The sequence below is a fragment of the Diabrotica virgifera genome, chromosome 6 (assembly GCF_917563875.1).
Source record: "Diabrotica virgifera virgifera chromosome 6, PGI_DIABVI_V3a".
In the NCBI taxonomy this organism is placed as follows: Eukaryota; Metazoa; Arthropoda; class Insecta; order Coleoptera; family Chrysomelidae; genus Diabrotica; species Diabrotica virgifera.
Window position 1 is genome coordinate 134,390,019 of NC_065448.1, and position 17,590 is coordinate 134,407,608.

General features: G+C 34.6%; 1 protein-coding gene across 1 annotated transcript in view; it reads right to left on the reverse strand.

Annotated features, from left to right (window-relative positions):
• The window catches only part of LOC114334656 (dual oxidase maturation factor 1), a 436,984-nt gene that overhangs the window by 328,153 nt on the left and 91,241 nt on the right, over window positions 1-17,590 (reverse strand). The gene's annotated exons all lie outside the window — the stretch shown is intronic.

Below are 17,590 nucleotides of genomic sequence, written 5' to 3' on the forward strand. Positions count from 1 at the left end.
CCCTTAGGATCATCCTGGTTACACCTCTGTTTCACCCAGTTATTAATGTTGTCCACCTTGCATCTCCTTCATATATCTGCACTTCTAGCTCTATCCCACAGCGTCTTACCATCGATTTTTCGCAATGTTTTCATCTCTGCTGTTTCTATAGCATTCTTTTTGTCCTTTCTGTATCAGGTTGTGTTTCTGCCGCGTATGTCATTATTGGTCTGATGACTCTTTTGTAAATTCTGCCTTTCACTTCTTTTCTGATGTTTTTATTTCTCTATATTGTTTCATTCAGGCAACCTGCGGCTCTGTTTGCTTTATTCACCTGATCTTCCACTTTTGTTTCGAGCTTTCCGTAGCTGCATAGTGTGATGCCTAGATATTTAAACTCCATGACTTGTTCTATTATTTGACCCTCCAGCTCTAATTTACACCTTATTAGATCTGCTGTTATAACCATGCATTTAGTCTTTTTTAGGGAAATTTACATGTTAAATTTTCTAGCGGTTATATTAAATTCGTGCAGCATACGTTGTAAATCATCTTCACTTTGAGAGATTAGTATTGCGTCGTCTGCATAGCAGATTATTTTAAGTGGTTTTTCTCCCATTTGGTATTCTTTTTTTGTTCTTACTTTTTTTATTATTTCGTCCATGATCAGGTTGAACAACAGAGGACTCAGGGAATCTCCCTGTTTTATCCCATTGTAATTTTGAAAATTGTATATACCATTCAAAAGTTACCGATCTCAGAAATTTTATTCAATTTCTATTTAAAAAGGGAAAAATGTTTTTTCTCAAAGTTCGCATCACCCCGTGGAATATTCTAGCATCTATAAAATACTAAAATTAAAACCTAACTATAGCCTCATTCCTTCTCAACATTCAGTTTTTTCATTCATTCGTTTATGTTGGATAATAAAAAAGTTAAGGACTTTAATAACTAGCCATGTTTTTCATAGACAAAGTGTGTTTTTAAATGGCAAACTTTAAGGAGTAATTGTGCATGACAAAATAAAGTCAGTTTGCTTTACGAGAAAAACGTATGTCCACAAATGCATCGTTTCCGAGATAAGGGGTGTTGAAGTTTTTCTGACAAACTGACGATTTATTTATTGCTTTAAAACCAGTTGAGATATGCAAATGAAATTTGGTGGGTTTTAAGAGGTAGTTATTGCACATTTTTTAACTACAGTTAAGAATTTAATATTCACCATTGGCGCGCATACGGGTAATATGAGCCGAAAAATACGTAATTTAATATGAAGTCAAAAATGTATAAAAATTAATTTTTTTTAAATTGTACCAAAACGCCCCTTTATTTTTGTCCGACAAGTGATCCAATATGCATTACACATGTAAAAAAACAGTACAAAATAAAAATAACATCTGTGGTAATAAATAAAAAAATTTCAGGAAATTGACATTTTCGGCGCGTCCGACTGCGCATATGCCCCGTGAAAATTGTCCGACAAGGTTACCACATTATTGTAAAAAGGTTTTATGGTAGATACCGTTAAAATTATCCATGTGGTAATAAATTTATTATTTTCATAAATTTTAAGTTATTTTTCGGGTGTAACTTTAATGATATTATGCTAAAAATGATGGTGTATCGCATATTTAAAATGCGTTTATCTCGAAAACGGTTGAGTTTAGGAAGATGAAAGAAGTATACCTTTTTTAAGTAAAACTAATAGGAAAATAAAAATTTTAATGTCAAAATTATACAGAGTGAGGGATAAAAAAAATTGAACGTAATAAATGAGTGCTGAAAGGCATATGTGGCGCCCTCTGGGCAATGCATAATTTTTGGTAAGGAATTTAGATTTCTCGACCCAAGAAACCCCCAAATATAAAATTTCATGTTGTTATCTCATACCTATCAGGAAATATTAAATAATAAATAAAAAAAAAGTTTAACTTTGACACCCTGTATCTCGGCTATTATAAACTTTGTACTAAGGTAAGTTAGCTTAAATCGGCCTATTTTAACCTCAGGAACCTGAGGTTAAGCCATGGCCCATTCTTTACCAAACACCCTGTATGCATAAAAATTACTTCTTCTTTTAATTGTACCAAAACGCCCCATTATTTTTGTCCGACAAGTGATCCAATATGCATTACACATGTAAAAGAACAGTACAAAATAAAAATGACATCTGTGGTAATAAATAAAAAATTTTCAGGAAATTGACATCTTCGGCGCGTCCGACTGCGCATATGCCCCGTGAAAATTGTCCGACAAGGTTACCACATTATTGTAAAAAGGTTTTATGATAGATACCGTTAAAATTACCGATGTGGTAATAAATTTATTATTTTCATAAATTTGACATATTTAGCGTGTCCGACGCGTCATATGCCCCAATGTTTTTGTCCGACAAAATTGTTTTCGTTGTTTATATGATAAAATCCATTGATTAAAATAGAATGACCAATGTGGTAATAAATTTTTTTCTTGCATAAAATTGACAACTTCGTCACCGCTTGACAGACAAACGCCCCACTACCATAATGCGCCAAGCTCAAAATTTGTCCGACTCCTCCCAAATAACAAGTACAAAAAGTTTCAACGGTGTGGTCATAAATAATAATTGTATATGCGGGCCCAAGGCCTATTATACAAGATTAGAAAAAAAGAATAAATTGCGATAGAAAATGTGTTGCTAGAGAGACCTAAGGATTATCATGTTTTCATGAATGCTTTACACTTATTCAATATCAGAATAGCTGCAAGTCCGCCTTAACTTTAGAAACCTACTGAACCGTGGCGGATCTACGACACTGTTCAGTATTAAAGAATTTCAGAATTAAGGAAAAATTTATGAAACATAAAAAATACAATACTTAGCTGACATGAAACTTAAACTACGAACAGGCATTCAACTCAATAAACTCGATAGTTAAGAAAATTAAGGGAACCTATTGCATGCATGTCTGTTATGTAGTTTAAGTTTATCTCTTTTAGACCTTTTGGTTGGTGTTTTATTGGAAGTAGGTACATACTGAAGCACTGCTACTGAATCACCTTCAAAAAACTGAGGAATAGCCACAACAAGCGCTGCTAGAATGTGCTTTTCACGCATGCAAAAAAGAGTGCGGCTAAAAACCTATAGATATACTGACGAAGTAGTAGTTTTTCACGAATAACTTAGACGGTTTACAAAGAATAATGTCAATGTCTCTCATATCAGATATAAGTAGTGAACATGGACTTGATATACATGGACTTGAAATATTAAATACATGGCTTTTGGTTAACATATACATAATCATATAATCAATTGATAGGGTGGACACCTACACATTCATTAGTACCAACATAAACAGCCAATCGAACCTCTCTACGGAAATTAAACAACGCATAGGAAAAGCAAGATCAGCGATCCTAACGATGAAGTCTCTTTTCAAAAGTTATGACTTACAACTTGTGCCAAAATCTGAATTTTCAGATGCTATGTATTTTCGACGCTACGGAGCAGAGGTCTAGACACTTTCTAAAACTTCATAAAGAAAACTCGAGGTGTGGTGTTACATAGGCATTTTAAGAATTTCATGGGTTGATCGTGGGACTAATGCTCAGGTCCTGCGTAGAATGGGCAATAAATGGGAGATTATTAACATAATCAAAGAGCGAAAATTGTGATATATTAGCCATGTTATGAAGAATGAACATAGATAAATATGCGATTCATTCTTCATGGCAAGGTATTTAGAAAGAGAGAACACGGGAGAAGAAAAATATCTGGGCTTCAAAACCTGAGAAAGTGGTTCAATACATCTTCAATTTCTACAGTTGCATCTAAATCTACGATTTCTAATAGCAGAGCATTCAGAATCATGCTGATCGCCAACATTAGGAACGGATAGATACCGTAAGAAGAAGAAGACAATTTGAAACGTTATGGAAAAATCGGATTTATGTCTCTTGAACTCTTTAACTATATGTACTTTAATTAATTATATTCTTTTTTTAATCGTATTGGGGGGATATTTACCTAACCCCCCTCCCCCATCAAATTTTACATCTAGTATTAGTGCTTTTTTGGTATTCTCTTTGTCCTCCATGTTGGAAAGTTCTATGTTTCTTACAATTAAATTTTTTAATAGTCGGTTCCTTTAGTCCAGCCGGGTTAGACGAATAACAGACCTAATCTTGCATTAGGAGCTGCCCCAAATTTTATTTTTCCAATCTTTAGGGAGGGTCAATATTAGTATAAATTTAAAATCTCGACTGAATTCCACTGTTGCGTTAGCCGCCATCTTGATTTTAAATGAGAACCGTTTTTGCTCAATATCTCCGCCATTTTCAATTTTTTGACAAAAAGTGTAGAAACTGAAATTTTTGAAAACGCGATTTTCTATAATTTCATTTATTATAATTTTTTTCGTGCGGCCGATATTTTCCGAGTTATGAGGGGAAAATAGTGACAGTTGGAGCATAATTATTGAATTATCTCGTTTATTATTAGTTTTACAACACATATGTACCTGTACAAAAATGAAAAGAATTAAATTCTACACAATTTTGATGTCTTTCATTTTTTTGCTAAAATTAATATTTATAATTGCTATCTTATAATTAATATATTATAAGGTAGTACGTATGCGGTAATGACGCGAGCGTAAGACCGGATTGATTTTATAGCAATTATTTTTGTTCAATATCTACGCCATTTTCAACTAAAATTGTTCAAAATATAATTTCCTACAATTTCTTTTTAACAATTTTTTTCATGCAGTTGATATTTTCCGAGTTACATGGGAAAATAGTAAAAAGTGGTGGGCGGAACATAATTATTGAATTGAATTTTGTATCCGAGCTGCCCCAAATTTTATAATTATATCCTTTAGGAGAGATCAATAGTAGTGTAAATTTAAAATCTCGACTGAATTCCGCGGTTGCATTAGCCGCCATATTGATTTTAAATGAGAACTGTTGTTGCTTAATATCTCCGCCATTTTCAACTTTTCGACATAAATGGTGGGAAAGAAAATTGTTGGAAATGCAATTTCCTACAATTTCTTTGGCACAATTTTTTTATACGATCAATATTCTCCTAGTTAAGGGGGAAAGTAATGGAAGCGGAGGGGAAGCATAATTATTGAATTGTCTCATTTATTATTAACTTTACGACATAATTGTACATAAACAAAAATAAAGAGAATTATATTTTATACAATTTTTGAAACTTCCAATGAAACATCAACCAAAGTATATAAAAGACATAAAAAGACATTATATATATTAAGTTCACTTAATTTTATTAACTAGCGGGTTTTATTGGTTGAATTTGTCTGTCGATATTTTAAGTTTTATGTCAGCTAATATATCGTGATGTTCCAACAATTTTTTTTAAATTTTGGACCCTGCTGGGGGGAATTTTCCCATTTCCCCCCTTGTAGACCCGCCACTGGTTCTCTCGAAAAATTGTAGTAAATCGTAATTGCAACAACTTCAGTTCTTACACTTTTTGTCGAAAAGTTGAAAATGGCGGAGATATTGAACAAAAACAATTGCTACAAAATCAATCAGGTCTTACGCTCGCACCTTTACCACATACGTACTACCTTAACTATTGATTTTATCAAAAAAATGAACGGCATCAAAATTGTACAAAATTGAATTCTCTTCATTTTTGTATAGGTAAATATTTGTTGTAAAACTAATAATAAACGAGATAATTCAATAATTCAATAATTATGCTACAACTTTCACTATTTTCCCCTCATAACTCGAAAAATATCGACCGCACGAAAAAAATTATAATAAATGAAATTATATAAAATCGAATTTTCAACAATTTCAGTTTTTACACTTTTTGTCAAAAAATTGAAAATGGCGGAGATATTGAGCAAAAACGGTTCTCGTTTAAAATCAAGATGACGGCTAACGCAACGGTGGAATCCGGTGGAGATTTTAAATTTTTACTAATATTGACCCTCCCTAAAGATTAGAAAAATAAAATTTGGGGCAGCTCCTAATGCAAGGTCAAATGCTATCCTGACTGGGCTATTATATATGTATTTAAACAAACTTAGTTCTGTTTTTCCCACAAAAAACTGAAAGTTTTTGTTCCATATGGTGCTTAAGTTAAGCTATTTCTTCGCGTCCATTTTATTTAGCTGCACATGTATGGTAAAGTAGCTAATCCACGTGAAATTTCTTTTCTGGATCTCTATTAATGTTTGCTGTTTGACTTATTTTAGACGACCTGATGATCTGTGTATCATCCCATCCAGAAATAACAAAGTGGAATGGATGACAGATGAGATTTTACAATAATTAATGGACAAACGAAGAGAATCTAAAGGAAAAGATAACCAGGATGGAGAATACAAAAGTCTAAATAGAATAATTCGAAGAAAAATAACTGCAGCAAAAGAGAAGTGGCTGGAAACAAAATGCGTCGAAATAAAAAAACTGCAACAAAGGCACGATTTTTTTAACTTACATAAAAAGGTAAAAGAGTTTACATCAACTACCAAGCGAACAACTTTTCACACCATGCTGAACACGGATGGCAAATTGCTAGAATCAACGGAAAATAAACTGAAAGAGTGGGAAAACTATATTAAAATTCTTTTTCATGACATACGAGAAGAACCAATATTGGAAAATAACAACGAAGGGTCAGCAATTCTGAAATCTGAAATTATGAATGCAACTAACCAACTCAAAACAAATAAAAGCCCAGGTCCAGATGGAATATACCCAGAAACGTTGAAACTAATCAGCGAAGAAAATATCTAAATATTGGTCCTTTTATTCAATCGCATTTATAATACAGGTAAAATACCCCAAGACTGGCTAGAGTCAATATTCATCCCACTACCAAAAAAGCCAAACCCACAACACTGCAATGAGTTCCGTCTGATAAGCCTTATGAGTCATGCAGTAAAAGTCCTGTTAAAAGTCGTACATAATCGTATCTATAGAAAGTGCGAAACAATCATCGGAGACGATCAGTTTGGATTCAGAGCCGGCATGGGAATGAGAGAAGCCCTCTTTAATTTACTAGTTTTCGCGTGAAAATGCTACGACCAACAGAAAGATATATTTATATGCTTTATAGACTTCAAAAAAGCATTTGATATGGTAAGATACGGCCTACTATTAGAACGTTTGCAAGAAGTCGGTTTAGGTGGAAAAGACATCAATTTACTAAAGAACTTGTACTGGAACCAAAACGCCAGAGTTAGAATCGATGGTTCCATATCCGCAGAAGTAGAAATTAGGAGGAGAGTTAGACAGAGATGTGTTCTGTCGCCTCTGCTGTTTAATCTATACTCTGAGTTTCTATTTAAAGAGGCACTGGAGGACTCCAAGGATGGAGTCAAGGTGAATGGCGTAAATATCAACAACATCAGATACGCCGATGATACGGTGTTGATTGCGGATTCCGACTTGGGTCTACAATAGGGTGACCAAATCATAAACTTGAAAAAAACGGGACACATTCAAGGAGTAGTGGCGCACCTAGAATTTTTCTCTGTGGGGAGAGGGTTGGTTGGACGTCGAATTTTTTTTTGTATTGTTTGTGAAAGACATGTTATTTTCCTACGATTTTTGTATATTTTTCATATCATGCCCTGGGGGGTTTAACCCCCAAAACCTCCTGGGTGCGCCACTGCCAAGGAGGGTTTGGAGCGATACCCAAACAGGTAGGGGAAATTAAAACATGGTATTTTAGCTAATTTGGGACCTATAAATCCTTTTCAATTTACTTTTGAATGTGTAATTTACGTACGATCAAGACTGCGAAACAGAAAACTATAAAACTCCGCCAGAATGGCATGGATCAACAACCCGTCAGAACAAAACAGGGAAGAATACAAAATACCGAGAAACAAAGCCAACTCAACAAATAAAAAGAAGAAAAATGACTGGTTTCGCTGGAGGATATTGAAAAAGACAGAGAAAACTATCAAAAGTCAAAGCAGCAAAAAATACGCCCAGCATTAAAACAAGAGGACTAAAAAAGCAAAAAAAGAAAAACCTTGTTTGAGGACAGACAGATCAGTAAAATATGGGAAGAAGATTACGAAAAAATGGTATTCACTGTGAAGGAAATACACTGCGATGAAGAAGTAAGGCCGTACAAGATAACGACGAATAAAAAATTTTCACAGAAGATGAAATAACTGTGGAATAAAATACGGAGGAAGAGAATTACGTAAAGGAATAAACCAGCTAATACAACAAATATGAACAAAACAGACTACCAGCCGATTGGAACGCAGGTATTATAGTAGGTACCTACATATATATAAAAAAGAAGATCTAGAGGAGTGCGAGAATTACAGAGCAATAACTTTATTAAACAACGCATATTATAACATTCTAGAAAATATACGAAACATAAGACCTAAATCATGCACTGAACGAATATTAGGAAAATACCAGAACTGGTTCAGACCGGGGAGGTCTACGATTAATTCCATACATACAGTGGAGCAAATGATTCAACAATCGAGAGAATACAACAGAGAAATGTACCTAATATTCATGGATTTCAAAAGCGCTTTTGATACAACCAATCGGACAAAAATGATGAAGCAGCTAGAAAATGTTGGAACCCCAGAAAGACATATGCTAATAGTGAGCTTAAAGAACACCAGAGCAAGGATCCGTTTCAACGGAACAACTTCTAAGGAGATTAATGTACACAAAGGCGTGAAACAAGGTGACTCTATCTCTCCGGCGGCAGTATTTAATCTGATATTGACAATATCAGATATTGACATAATCTGTAATCATGAGGATGACACACTTGCAAACAAAAACATTATTACAGATCAACTTCAAATAGTAACATATGCAGATGATTCAGTCATCACAGCGAAGACGAAGATAACATTTGAAGTTGGAAAATTACATAAGGAAGCGAAGAGAATAATAGGACTAGATATAAACCACCTCACAGCAAAATACATGGCGATAGGGAAAGATGAGTCAACTCAGAAATATCTAATAACACAGAACCATAAATTTGAAACTGTATCCACCTTTAGCTACTTAGAAGTAAAAATAGGGAAAACCGGAAAAGAGACAACAGAGGAAAGAATTCTGAAGGACAGAAAATCATCTACACGGTATAGAAATCTGAGAAGCAAGACTCTAAATAATATGAACCTATATAAGATCTTAATAAGACTTGGTGTTACATATGGGATGGAAACAACGACGATTAACAAGAAAGAGGAAGATAGCCTTCTGAAATTTGAAGGAAAAATAATGAGAACAATACTGGGCCACAATGTAACAAAAGAGGGAGAAATAAGAATGAAAACAAATGCAGAAATTGAAGAAAAATTAAAGAGAGAAAATATAGTCAGATAAAAAAACTCAACCCAACGCAAATACGGGACATTTAGGCGTCCCGAGATACTTTTTCGGGACTCCGGGACAAATCGTTAAAAAACGGGACAATCCCGTTTTTATGGGACGTTTGGTCACCCTAGTCTACAACGACTCATCTACAAGACCAACTCGACTTGTGAGAAGTTTAGTATGAAAATAAACATTAAAAAAACCAAAGTGATGTCAATCCGAAAAAACCAAAACGTACCTTAACCTTGCACAATAAATGGGCACATTTTAGAATAAGTCAATAGATTTAAGTACTTGGGATGTTCGATCGATAGCAGCCTAAATCGTGATCTAGAGAATAGAACAGGCCAGAAAATCTTTCAAAAAAATCAAAAAACTGCTTTGTGATTCTCGAATAAATCTCGAAATTCGACTACGTTTATCCAAATGCTACGTCTGGTCGACTCTTCTCTATGCAGTTGAGACATGCATGGACCCTTAAAACATCAACCATAAATAAGTTGGAGGCCTTTGAAATGTGGATCTACCGGAGAATGCTCAAAATTTCGTGGACATCGCATACCTCAAACGAAGAAGTGCTGCATAAAATAGGCAAGGCAAGAGAACTTTTCAACGCAGTGAAAGTTAGAAAAACATCTTACCTGGGCCACATACTGAGAAATAATAAGTACCAATATGCTCAACTTATAGTGAAAGGAAAGATCGAGGGAAGGAGAGGACTAGGAAGGAAAAGACTATCGTGGCTCAGAAATATCCGACAATGGACAGGGCTAAATTTTGAATAGCTAATAAGAACAGCTGAAGACAGAGAAGAGTTGGCAATTGTAGTAGCCAACCTCCATTGAGGAGACGGCACTTTAAGAAGAAGAAGATAATGTGTGCTAATTAGTACACCAAACGTTTTCAAATAAAGGGATGAAGTAGGTGATATACTTTCTTTATTCACAAACTTTTAACCGAAAACCGTCCACTATCACAGTGAGCTATTATACCTACATAATGTATTGAAATTTTCTTGTACTCCTTGGCTTAATGCATTTGTTGCATAAATTATTATTCTTTACTTAATGTACCTATTTTTAGATTTAGTAATATTAAGACATATTTCACCACTAACCACGACATTTGAATAATTTGGCATTTAATAATACCTGCCATATAATTAGTAACAATACCTCAAAATATATAAAATTAAAGGACAATAATTAATATGCAGATTAAAATTATCACATTTTTCATTACATGCATCTCTAGGCATAGGATTAAGCTGATGTACACATTTATACCTGTCTGCTAACTTTCTATTTGCTGAAGTGCAATCGGCTACCTCTACATTATTTTTAAGATATTACTCATGATAATTAAACATTACACAAAATTGCTTAATCCGCTTCAGATGTTTTAACAAAGGAATGTTATGTCGAACTTGTTTTTTGTAATTTAACGGCGATAATTATAATTTAGTGTCGAAAAAGTGTTTCAACTGGTTAATTATAACATATTGTAGTTATATATTATATTAAATAGCAAGTATAAATATCAGTAACTTTTTACAATTAAAAATAGTAAAAAAATACTACTAAAATAGAGAGGGGGGGGGGGAACCTTCCATGGAACACCAACCAAAAGTCATAAAAAAGATTAATACCTACTACCTTATTGGGACCGTGTAAGTTCGGCAAAACGACACCTATTTCTACGCTATGCAACTTTTTATTCGCACTTTTAATTATATTGGCCAATTATACTAGTCCTGGTTATTGGATAATTGTCAAGGCCATAGTCCAAAAAAATAATAAGAAAAAATAAGATTCAGGTTATGTTATTAAAACGTAAACAATAAAATTAGTTAGTAAAATGCATTACTGCAAGCAAAATACAATTAATTAAATTTACCTTTATATAATAATTGCATATCATATCAATATTGTGGAGCAACATATAATTTCTCTTTTTCAATGACAGTAGATATGAAATGTACGTCAATTTGACAATTTCAATTGACAATATGAATTATTTAAGACAGTTGCAATATTTCTCCGCTATTCGCGCACGATCGTTTCTCAATTCCCTACCAAGTACTTGCACACCGAGAATATGTGTTAATAGTGTTAAGTTCCCTTAATTTTCCTAATTAGTGAATTTATTGCGTTGAATTTGTCTGTCTGCGATTTAAGGTTTTTTGTAGCGTTCTTAGCCTTTCGGTTCCTAGTTTCCTGCTTCGTCGGTCGTTCCATTCGCCAGGGTGAAGGTTCCTTTCCAACATTGCCTTCGGAATGCCGCCTAGCCAGGATTCTTTCAGCCATTCTCTCTTCCTTCCTTTCCTTGGCATCCATTTTAAAATTTGTTTTGAGAGATCAATTGTCTTCATTAAATTTCATCTATGATAAATGACTTGACTCCCATGATATGTCTGAATTGGTCATTTTGTATTCTTTCGAGCCTTGATTTTCTAGCTGATCTTCTCCAGAAGTCCATTTCTAATGCAAGTAGGCGTCGTTCCAGGGATTTAGTAAGTTGCCATGTTTCTCCCATAGAGCAACTATACTTTTAAAGATGAAGTTAAAGATGAGATGGTTTAAGTTTCATGTCAGCTAATATATTTTTATATTTCAAAAAATTTTTTATTTAGTTTTGGACTTTTGGACCTTCTTGGTGATGGGAAAAATTTCCCCATTTTCCTTCCTAGTCTATCCGTCACTGACGCCAAGGAAGCATTTTCCTTAAGCTTAACTTCTTGGATCGTACCGGAACCAACTTATACAACATCATCATCATCATTTGGCCCTACAACTCTATGTGAGTCTTGGCCGCGTTTACTATTTCCCTCCATTGTTGTCGGTCCTGAGCAGCTATTTCCCATTGCTGTACTCCCATTTTGCGTAGATCGCTGGCTACTGCGTCCTTCCATCTCTTTCTTGGGCGACCAACTGACCTTTTTCCATCGGGCCTTTCCCAGAATGTGGCGTTTAGAAGTCTTTCGTCACTTGATCTTAGTACGTGACCCGCCCATCGTATTCTGTTTGATTTAATGTAGCGTACTATGTTTTCATCTCCGTATATTGTCTGGAGTTCATCATTGTGTCTTCTTCTCCATTCTCCTGTTGTCTCTTCTCTGCAAGGCCCATAGATAGTCCGTAGTATCTTTCTTTCAAGTACCAGTAATTTTGTTGTTTCCCGCTGATTCAGAGTCCATGTTTCGCTTCCATACGTTATTGTGGGACGAATTATTGTCTTATATACTCTTATTTTTGCTGGTCTTGAGAGTATTTTTGATTTAAGTAGGGTCCTTAATGAGTAATATGCCCTGTTTGCTGCAATAATCCTGGCTGCCACGTCGTTTTCATAGTTATTTTCAGATGTTATGATCGCTCCCAGGTACTTAAATTCTTTGACGACTTCAAAATTGTATTCACTAATTGTTACGTTTTGACTAACCCTTGGTCTTGGGTTCTTCGTAACCACCATGTACTTGGTCTTGTCCTCGTTGACCTTAAGACCAACTTCCTTGGCTCCGTTCTCGAATAGGGTGAAAACTTCTTTTGCATCTCTGGTGGATTGTGCAATTGTGTCCACGTAATCCGCAAAGGCTAATAGTATTTTTGATCCTTGGGCGGCAAATCCGTTTGTCAGTTGTGGCTGAGCTTTCCTTACTGCATGTTCCAGTGCGAAGTTAAACAGCAGGGGGGCGAGAGGATCTCCTTGTCTAAGTCCGGTGTCAATGAGGAATTCCTCCGACGTGGTGCTGCCAATTCTGATTCGTGCGGAAGCGTTCTCCGTGCTCACCTTTGATAATCGTACCAGTTTTCCAGGTACTCCCATTTCTACCATGTCTCCCACCATGTCTCCATGTCTCCCACAATGCTTCTCTGCTAACAGAATCGTAAGCTTGTTTGAAGTCCACGAAGATTTTGTGTACATCGCGGTTGAATTCCCAGTTTTTTTCCAACACCTGGCGTAGGACGAAGATCTAGTCTATAGTCGACCTTCCCGGTCTGAATCCGCTTTGGTAGTCGCCTATTATTTCCTCTGCGTATGGAGTTAGTCTTCTAAACAGTATTATGGATATAATCTTGTATGCTGTATTAATTAATGATATTCCTCTATAGTTCCGACATATTTGTTTGTCTCCCTTCTTGTGAATAGGTATTATATGGCTTTCATGCCAGTGTTTCGGTATTTCTTCCCTTTCCCAGACTTCTCTTATAAGATGATATATCTCAAGATGTAGTTTGTCTCCCCCTTTTTTTAGTAGTTCCGCCTGTATGCCGTCTGGGCCTGGGGCTTTATGGTTTTTTAGGGACGAAATTGCGGACTTTACTTCAGCTAGTGTGGGTCCTGGTATTTCAGGTTCGGCTAACTGGTACTGTCTTTGTTGCCCTGTCGTTGTGGGGTTTTCTGTATTAAAGAGTTGCTCAAAATACTTTCTCCATTGGCGGCTTATCTCTTCTTCGTCTGTGAGCAATTGTCCTGCATCGTCTTTTATAAATCTTGGGCTGTTGATCGTGTTGCCCGTCATTGTTTTTATGTCCCTATAAAACTGTCTAGACTGACCGGTTCTGTCAACTTATACAACGGATATTCTTAATTTTCTTCATTTTGTTCTTCTTCCTCCTCCTCTTAATCTACTTTTTAGTCATATATGCCTGTTCATTCTTTGGGATATTGACCGTTTTCAATCTCAGCATGGTTTTCTAACTTTTCCCATTGATCTCTTTTAGCGGGTCGTTTTTCTCTTCCTATTTTTACTACTATATCATCAGTCTCTCAGTTACTCGATTTATGTAGAGGTGCTATTTCGTATATCTGTCCTTAATGCACCAGTTGCTGTGTGATTTCGCCCAATTGGTGATTAAATTCCATTTCTTCTCATTTTCTATTTTTGTTTTTCAGTTAGATATCTTCATTCTGTTGATATCTTCTCTGTTCTGGTCTGCCCCTCTGCACTTTTGTCCAGTAGGTCTTGTATTTCAACGTTAATATTTTTGGCTTAATAATAGATAAGGTCGGTTTCCAATTTAATATTTTCTTTATTAATTTATCTTCTTCTCGTAAATGCCCAAGTCATTTTAACTTCTAAGCCTTTATATCTGACTATATTTTCTTCATTTATGTAGTTTACATCGTTGTTAAATATAATCATCTAAACTATCATTTTTGGTTTTTTTTATCCCAAAATTCCTCTGAGGATCGTCCATTTATTATTCCTAGATTCTCTTCGTCTATTATTATACCTACACATAACCAAACTTATATGGATTCATCTGATATTTACAAATCCACAAGGAAAGAGAAAGTTTTTCCTGTAGCTGGCTATATACCATATACCATATATCGCAAAAAAATCAATTTGCAAGTCTAGCAAATTACCTATACCGTACCGAGCTCTACTATCTGATTGTCTTATCGATTTGTTTATTTTCAAAAAAAAAACCTTTATTCTTCGCAACAATAACAAGTTTTTTCAAAAGAAATAAATATTGCTTTGAAATACATGGTGATTCCATGTAAGTGTGGTTGTGTACATATAGTTAAATCACTCTACTTTTTGGGATATATCATATTGTTCAATCGTTATATTATCTATATCTATATTACAATTTTTCAATGAGATTAACATGGTTCTTTTTGTTTTCATTTCATTCTTCTTCATTTCAATAATCTTTAGTGGTTAGTGTGTAATTTAAGCGTTTTGTCTCTTGTAGTTATTACCATATCGTCAGCATATCCTATACAGTGGAACCTCGATAAGTCGGATTAATCGGAACCGCGGCCGATACGGGTTATCCAATATCCGGGTTAGCCGGAGAATATGGTAAAAATTAATAAAATACGGTATACTTACAGATAAACTCCATTATAATTGCAGACATGAAATACATGTTATATTATATGCACATCTAAATTACGTACAGTTGTAAATACTTATTTCTTGGTAAAAAAATGTGACTCAAAGTGAAAAAATGTTTGTTTTGTCTGATGAAAATCGGTCCGGGTTAGCCGGACTTCCGGGTTATCAGAGGCCGACTTATCGGGGTTCCACTTTAATTTGTATAGAGCTTTGTATGATCATTTTGTTGATTCCAGTTTTTCTAATCGCTCCATCCAGTACCCCAAAAGTATTGTAGACATGCTGTCACCTTGTCGAATTCCGACATGGATAGTTTCTTCATAGATGAAGAACGACTTATTATGTGTCCATAGAGCATGTGTCACATTTTAGCTTTTTAGGGTACGATATAAGTTACGAATATGAAAGTTTTATAACAAATAAACTACATAAATATCAAATAATGAGTGGTACTATACAAAGAGTACTTCCTTTGGTAGTACTATATTATGGGTGTACAGAATAATTCTGAAAATATCGTGGACAGCACACGTCACAAGCAAAGAGGTTCTGAGAAAGATGAATAATAAAATGGAAATCTTAGATGCCATCAAAACAAGAAAATTAGAATATCTCGGACATTTTATACGTGGAGAGAGGTATAACTTGCTCCAATTGATTATGTGGGGAAAGATTCGAGGAAAAAGAAGACAGCACCAATATTGACATATGAAACTGAAACTTCGGCAGTTTGAAAACAGACAGTCAACGTATACAATCTACCGAAATGCAATTTTTAAGAAGAACAAAAGGTTGCAGATTGTGAGATCATATAAGATATGACGACATAAGAGGCAAATTGAATATTTTCTCAATGAATGACAGAGTAAATATAAATTATTTAAAATCGAGAAAACACATTGAAATAAAGAACGAAGACAGCTCAGTCAAACAAGTAGTTAACTACAGACTACGAGGAAGAAGAGACGTGGGTAGGCCCAGATGAAAATGGTTAGAAAGAAAATGGAACAGGTTGTAAGCCTAATCCTTCATGTGTAAAAGACTCGATAGATCAAGTCATAGAAAAAGATATATGAAATGATAGAAATGACTGCAGATCGGAAATGGGAAGACGTAGAAATAGTTACAGCGACATATATTTTAATATGCATGTAATTTTCTATGCAGTCATCCATTAGTTGTTTGTTTCCCGTAGAATGGAAGTTTGTTGCGAACTTTTTGAGACTCAAAATCACATTTGACATTCTCGGTGCTTCTTGTTCTCTAAACTAAGACCTTGAATGGGTTGGGCGTGTTGGTCGCGTGTATATATTGTGCGAGATCTAAGGTCGACAAGGTGCTCTTGCTGTCAGCAAGAAATCAATTTTACCATAATAATAATACAATTATTGCACCTTGCAAAAAGGATATTTGAAATTGGAAATTGGGTTTGTTGATGCAGAAAGAGACTAGAAAAAATAATAATCAGGTTCGATGTGCTACCTCAAGTTTTGTTAAAGAATGAGTATACTGAACGTTTTTCCTCAAACAGAAGAGAAAAAACAACTAGAAATAAAATATAAAACAGGTAACTCTTCTGTATGCATGTACATTCAGGAATTAGTCCCGAAAATTGATATAAAAAGAATTGTATCTTTCTGTACAGATCAGAAGTATGATTTTTTATATAAAATTATTCCCTAAACTAATTATTGAGATAAGATAATATTTCTGGAATGTCTCTAATAGCCTTGATTAATAGAAAAGTGAAAATATTTACTTATGCAATAAACTACAAGTAAACATCGTGCAGATACGTTTTAAACGTATAAATGTCACTTCCTTACAACACAACGCGTATAAATATATACCTACCTACTTATTGTTAATTTAGAAATCATGTGATAGGTAAATAACAGAGCCGATAAAACGAAGACGATTTTCAAAATTGCTTTCTGGTATTTCAAGGAAAATAATCAAGAAATAATTATAAGGTAACTTCACCTCTGAACCGCAAACTTTCTCGAAAAGAAATTGCTGATTACATATTGTAGGCAAACCAAAATTGACAGGTACTACTTATGAAAGAAGTATGCATTGATGAAGGAAGTGTGGTAGAAATCACTGGGTATAAAGATTAGTTCTTACTCTATTTGTAAAGTAATTGCTACAATATACAGCTTATCCCATACAGCTAAACATTATGGTATACAGCCAAACCATAATGGTTATTTGAATTTTAAATTTGTAATTTTTCAACGATAGGTTGTATTACAAAATATTAAACATGTATTATTCAGGAATATGATTTATTATGTACCGGCTTCATGCTTTGTACAGTGAGAAAACCAAAATTGATGTATTACTAATATTTATTTTTATTTGTGTTTGTTATTTTTCAAGATGAGGACAAGCAAGGAGCTTACGAGATCAATA